The sequence below is a fragment of the Nicotiana sylvestris genome, chromosome 3 (assembly GCF_000393655.2).
Source record: "Nicotiana sylvestris chromosome 3, ASM39365v2, whole genome shotgun sequence".
NCBI lineage: Eukaryota > Viridiplantae > Streptophyta > Magnoliopsida > Solanales > Solanaceae > Nicotiana > Nicotiana sylvestris.
In genome coordinates this window covers 208,818,746-208,826,211 of record NC_091059.1, presented here as the reverse complement: position 1 = coordinate 208,826,211, position 7,466 = coordinate 208,818,746, and positions in this window count along the sequence as shown.

Here is a 7,466-nt window from a genome sequence, read left to right as displayed (position 1 = left end):
CGTCGCACCCCACCCCCCCAGGCGTCGTCTTCTTCACACAACCCTCCTCCGCCTTCAATCTCTTCCACAACCCCAGTTCCAGCCGCAACACCAACCAAAACACCTCCCTGACCAAGAAAACCCTACATTGTTGTTGTTTCTCAGCTTCAACGCACACAGCCCACAGCAACACCCCTTCACGTCGTCGTCTTCTTCGACGGACGTCGAGAACCAGCCATCACCCCATTTCCACCTTCATCCTCACCCCTCTCCCCAACGAATTGAAACTACCACCATAGCAGCCCCTTCCCCCGTCGACGCACATAACCATACACACATACAGCAACAGTGGGAGATCGGGAGTCAATGGAACAGTAGCTTCGTTAGGTTTGTTCAGGCTGTCCGTTTGTGAATCTGAGGTTGCGATGCGAAGTTCGTCGTTGAACTTTGTCGCGTTTCCGGCGAGTTCCGAAGTCTGAATCGTGGTTCTGATTCGAGGTTGCGAGTTCGGTTCAAGTTAAAATTTCGTCATTTGGCACTCCATTATGACTGTGTAAATTGCTGAAAATTTTAGTTGAATGAAGCTCAAATTTCAGATTCTCTGAGTTGTCGATTTTTATGCTCGGCTGGTCGATTGTTTGTTTTTGGTTTGTCTATGCTTCGTTGCCATTAATATCGATTAGCGACGTTTAAATTGATGACTGAATGAGGTTGAGCTTTCCGTCGAGCTTTTAGTTTGTCGATGGTCGTTGTCCAAGGAGACTCCGTTTCAGTCCTGCGTTGAGGTGCCGTTTGGTTGGTTTCCGGTTTGAATTCCGTCACCAGTTCAAAGTCTCAATCAGTGGCTTGTTTCCATGTTGTTGTTTTGCTTTGGTGTTCGTTTCTCTGTTCGCAGCACAAAAGCTCAGATCCAATAATAAAAGGTCCATTTTTGCCTCCTGTTTAAACACGTATTACATTTTCTTTCTTGGTAGGTTTCCTTCTAAATGTTCTACTTATTTCCTCTTTATCTCGTTGTCTTATTTTGATTAATTTATTTTATTTGCTTTAGTTTAATGATTTAATTAGATGAACATTAATTGCTTATTCTACTACTGAATATCTAATGGTTGAGAGATAAGAATATTTATTTAAATTACAATATATGTGGTCAGCAATTGGGTCCTACTGGGTTATGATATTTTGATTTAAAGGCATACTTGGAGTGCTGGGAAGGATTTTACTCTACTGAGCTTAGAAACTTTATACTTTCACTTTGTTTGGTTATATTATTAGTTAGTAGTACGACATTAGCTGACCTTATGTGGGTAGGCAAGCTTTTCGGAGCCTAAATAAATGGTCGTGGCTACGGGTACGGTTCCCGTGACGTAGTTGTGATACACAATTTTAAGATTTGGGTGCGCATTGATGCGACCCGAATCCGAATCTCGATGAAGCCGAAATGTGTTGACAATCACGGGTGCATTGATTGCGACGTGGTTCAAAACACGTTTTCGCAACATCGTAATTCTTATAAAATAATGATAGAAAAGAGGTTCACAAATTAAGACAAGCCTCACTACACAAAAATAAATAAATGTGGGGCCCTTAGTAAATAGTTATCGAAATAATTAGAATTTGGGATGGCCGTTTAGCGAACTTCATGGCTCTTCCCCAAAGTAACACTACGTTAGTATCTTTAGGCACGATTTAATTAAATAACTTTCTTAAAAATCGGGTGCGCATTGATGCGACTCAAATCCAAATCTCGGCGAAGTCGAAACGTGTTGATAACTACGGGTGCATTGATTGCGATGTGGCTCGAAACACGCTTTCACAACGTCGCAATTATGCTAAAATAAATAACAATAGATGCGGTTTACAAATAAAAAGCACATAAGTTAACATGTATTAAAATCAGATAAAATCAAATACAACAGTTAAGCGACCGTGCTAGAACCACGGAACTCGGGAATGCCTAACCCCTTCTCCTGGGTTAACAGAATTCCTTACCCGGATTTCTGGTTCGCGGACTGTAACAGAGTCATATTTTTCCTCGGTTCAGGATTCAATCGGTGACTTGAGACACCATTAATCTCTCAAGTGGCGACTCTGAATAATTAATAATCAAATCCCGTTCTGATTGTCCTTCAATTGGAAAAACTTCTTTACGCCCTTCTTCCGGGATGTAGGTAGAAAAAGGAGGTGTGACACTGGGCCTTTTCTCATAAGCTGCTACAAAGCTTGATTCTTAACCATACCTATAGGCTCGAAATCATTAGGCATCACACTTTACCCCTTTGAATCCACTAGGACCGTTGATGAGAGCCACCCGCTCTGACTTGGCCCTGAATATAATCAACTCCATGAATCTTCTAGCACATGATTACCCTCTCGACGAAGCACCCAGCAGAATCACTTCCCTTGAAACCCGCATCTATACAAGGCATAAATCCTGAATCCTTCCCCAAGTCTGAACATGAGCAAATAAGGCCAACCATAGCACATCTTTAACAATTCCTTTGCTCAAATTACCACTTATGTTCTTTTCCCGTAGCTGAAATAACCCATCAATATGTTAATAACCATAAACCTCGCAATTAGCTAACCATGCAACCCAATCATAGGCGGTGGGACTCTCCCACTTAGCTTGAAGCCACTATTGCATAACTTTGGAATTCACCAAGATTCTTTATCTCTTATTGACATAACCTTGCACAATCAACCGCCAAAATTCTCGGAATCTTTCTGTAAAACCCTTTTTTATACTCTGAATCATCAACCACATTTGTATGACCGATCTCTTTGCTGTATAACCAATAGAATTCTTTGTAGAAGCTTCGCCAACCATGTGACCACCAATTTTCTCACTAGAGATAACCCACCTGTGGAATTTATGTGTTGATATCTTCCAACGATACTGTACGGTGTACAATCACTACGACATCAATAACCCATCCTAAGTCCGAGCTCACTCTCTAGCTGCACAAGTCCATTCACCCATCGTGGACATCAATTAAATGTGCGGCAACATCCTCCCAATTCAAAGTTATGTTATCCTTCTTCATTTCAAGTAGCTCCCTTTCGTTATATCAAATCTCCTACCACATAATAGCCCATACTTCAAATTAAATCCGTAGACCCCGATCACCAATTACTAAAATTCCCAAATCATTCCAATCTCTCCTTAAGGTGCGTAATCATCCTACCACAAAGCCCATATGCAACTCCACCACTCTCCCACTTTGGCGGAACTCACCCTTTTAATTGACTACTCGACCTTTGCTTCTTATACCTGACCTTTTAGAAATTTTAACCACCGCCTGACACTCCCCATATGTCTTTTCTCATCCTTTTTTTCTCAGTTGTTTCCTTAAATAAAATCTATCTTCGTAGCACTTGAACCCACAAATCGCTACTAACTTTAAACCTTTTCGAAGATTATCTTTCTCGAGTCGTCAACATTAGAAACACCGATTTAATCCTAAACCACAGCACCCCGCGATATCTAACAGTCGTTTCTCCAATATTATTTCACAACATCTTACCCCAAAGGCAAATTGCAGAAGACCATAACACTGACGAACTTAACACATACAATCGAGGACGACGACACTACATCGCAGATAAAAATTCTATCACGCTCGAAAATACCAAGTGTCGTTACTCCATCACCTCAAATCTGGACATTCATAGGACAATTGCTTTTCCTTCGCCAGAAATGAAATATCAAATCTTTGAATCGTGCACTGAGTAGTCTTCCTTTCGAATCATTCATCGCCCCAACACATAGGCACGTAGCCTACCATCAAGTCAATATTTTGCGATAACCAATCATGAGCATCATAGCAACCTGTGCGTAGCCTCCAAGCTCTTAGAAGCACAATTACTGAGCTAAAACGATAAAAAAAATCCTTCCGCAAGGCGACGACAATAGCCCAACCAACTATATCAGGAGAAACATCCCACACCACATCTGTAGTACCATTACCATTCTTCAATTCTCGATTTATAACAAGTGGTTCACGTCGTATAAGATTGAGTAGTAAGGAAACAAGGGCATAAACCTCAAGGAATCAAATCGCACGATGAAGAATCAAGAAGGGAGGTGCACTTAACAGTCCTATAGCCTCTTGAAGATAAGTGCAGACGTCTCCGTACCGATCCGCGGGACTCTACTAAACTTGCTCATGGCTCGTGAGACCTAAGGGAACCTAGTCTCTGATACCATATTATCACGACCCAAAATCCACAAAAGGTCGTGATGGCGTCGGTCACTGCTGTCAGGCAAGCCAACCAAAATACTTGACTAAGTTCTCGTTTTAATAATTCTGAAAACTATGATTTTCTTTCACTTTTACTAGTAAAAGACAATCTCTACAATATAAATAAAAGAATGTTTGGAAGTAAATACAAGATACCCAATAACTATCCCAGAACCCGGTATCACAAGTGCATAAGCATCAACCACGCCGCTATGCCACTTCGCCACTAGCCACACATGAACCTGTGCAACAAAAATGCACAGCAAATGTAGTATGAGTACGAAAACAACGTGTACCCAGTGAGTATCCCGTCTAATCTCGAAGAAGTAGAGACGAGAGGTCGACTTCGACACTTACTAATGGTCCAATGATAATATAGTAAAAATGTGAGGAAATCATGGATTTCATAAAGCAAAATAAGCTCATAAAGCCGGAAAGCAGGTAAACAACTTCTCAATAATAAAAGAGTTTCCAAATATTTACTTTTCATTATCTTCATCCATTTATCTCTGGCCAGGAAAGGCAAGTATCAACATTTAAAATTCTCAGGCAAACAATATAAGCATGAGCATATCATGCCGAGGTCGTATAGCCCGATCCAACATAAATGTAAAATATGCACTACTAGGGTCGAACGGCACGAACCATAGATGCATCTATTACCCCGCTCGTGAATCATACATGCGATGTGGTTATCATAAATAAACAAACACCCCACTCGCGAATCCTACACGCAACGCGGGCACACATAGATACACATATTCAAACAACAATTAAGGGTTATCGGGGAACCTTTATCCGATAAAAGCCACTTCTCTTTTAATGATTTAAGAAAATGAAGTTTAAGCCTTTTAGAAATTCATTTACCAATTCGATAGGATTTAAGCAATTCATCTGTCAATAAGATTACAAATATTCCAAGTATAGCATGCTTTTTGGTCCTAGACTACCCGGGCTTACACATAATAGTAGCTACGCACGGACTGTCATCACCTCGTGCGTATGTAGCCCCCACAAATAGGAGCACATAACCAATTATTTCACCTATGGCGACAATTCCCTTTTACAAGGTTAGAAAGGAGACTCACCTCGCTCCGAAGATACATAACCGACATTCCACGCCCTTCCAAAGACTCGAATCGATGCTAAATGCTCCAAAACTAGCCAATAATTATGCAAATCCATCAGTATATGTTCAATTACTCATTACAATCCAATTTATAACAATTCCTAGCCCCGATCGAAAAAGTTGACAAAATTGCCCTCGGGCCCACGTGCCCGAATTGCGAAATTTCTCGAAGATAAAGTTTACCCATGAACTCACGAACTCAAATACATAATTTTCTCTTAATTCCATACTCAAAATCATGGTCAAAATCCAAGAATACGAATTTTCTAGGTTTTTCCCTCAAACCCCAAATTTCTACCAATTTACATGCTGAAATCCATACACAATCAATATATTTAACTCAAGATAGGTGGAGTTAGCTTACCTTGTTGTTGATGATGAAAAACCCTTACTTGAAGCTCTCCAAAATCGTCTACATCGAGTGAAAATGGGGGGAAAATGACCAACCCCCGATTTTAAAAGAATACACTGCCTCCAGCATTTCCACAACTACGGTCACTTGACCGCTTCTGTGGTTCCGCAGGTGCGACCCACTACCCGCTTCTGTGGTTTCTCACTAGACTGCCCTTTCCGCTTCTGCACCTCAACCACCGCAGGTGTGGTCCCAGTTCTGTGGCTGCATGACCGCATATGCAGTCTCTTCACTTCTGGCCCAGCACCGCATCTGCGTCCCTCCTAGCCATTTCTGCGGCTTCGCACCTGCCGCCAAAACCTCGCAGGTGCCGTTACACCAGATACCAACTGCTTCAATCCTTCTTCAAATTCCAAATTTGATCTGTTAACCATCCGGAAACACCTGAGGCCCCCGGTACCCCAACCAATCATACCAACCAGTCCCAAAACACATTATGGACTTGCTCGAGGCTTCAACTCATATCAAACAATGGTAAAATCATGAATCGACCTCCAATCCAAGCTTAATGAACTTTAAAATTTAAAACTTCTACATTCGATGTCGAAACCTATCAAATCACGTCCGATTGACCTTAAATTTTGCACACACGTCACATTTGACATTACAGACCTACTCCAACTTTCAAAATTGAATTCCGACCCCGATATCAAAAAGTCCACTTCCGGTCAAACTTCTCCAAAAACCTTCAAATTTCTATCTTTTAGCCAAATGACCCACGGACCTCCGAATTCACATCCGATCGCGCTCCCAACACCAGAATCACCATACAGAGCTATTTCTAGGCTCAGAATCCCAAACGGACATTGGTAATACTGAAATGAACTTCAACCCAAGCTTATAAAATTCTTCCAAAAATGCTAACTTCCACAATATGTGCTGAAACATTCCCGTGCCTTCCAAAACCTGGTCCGAACATACGCCCAAATCCGAAATCATCATACGAACTTGCTGGAACCTTCGAATCCCAATTTCGAGGTTGTTTACTCAAAAACCCAATCTTAGTCAATTCTTTTAACTTAAAGCTTCCGAAATGAGAATTTTCTTTCCAAATCAACTCCAAATTCCCCGGAATTCAATTCCGACCATGCATACAAGTCATAATACCTGAAGTGAAGTTGCTCATAGCCTCAAATTGCTGAATGATGAGTTAGCTCAAAACGACCGGTCGGATCGTTACACTAACTAATTAACTAGCAAATACTAGAAAGCGGTAAAATTGTCAACTAACGAGACAAAGGGTTGCAGACTAAATTAAGGAGGTCTAGAGTTATGATTTCCCTAATTATCGAAATCCTTCAAGCTATGTTCCCTACAATTTTGCCAATGTATTCTCTACTGATCATGAGCACTTTAGGTGTTGTAATTCTCTCTCCAGCAACTACAACAATTTACTAGGAATATTCTCTCGAAACTACGCTAGTTGGCTTTATCTAACCGCTCATTATGACCACGTCAAGGCTTTGTTATTTCTAAACCTGCCTTTAAACCCGCTGTATTGATTTTTCATATACGTTAGGAGTGAGGTTTTTCAACAATCACCTAAATATGTATCTTTTATCAAGCAATACATAATAAATAGGCACAGTCAATCGATGGCCATTCAATCAACTGAAATAAGCACGTAGTTGAACAAATAGACAAATTCAAAGGTTAAATTATATTAAAACATAACAAAAATTCATCCTCCAAGAGGTTTCAT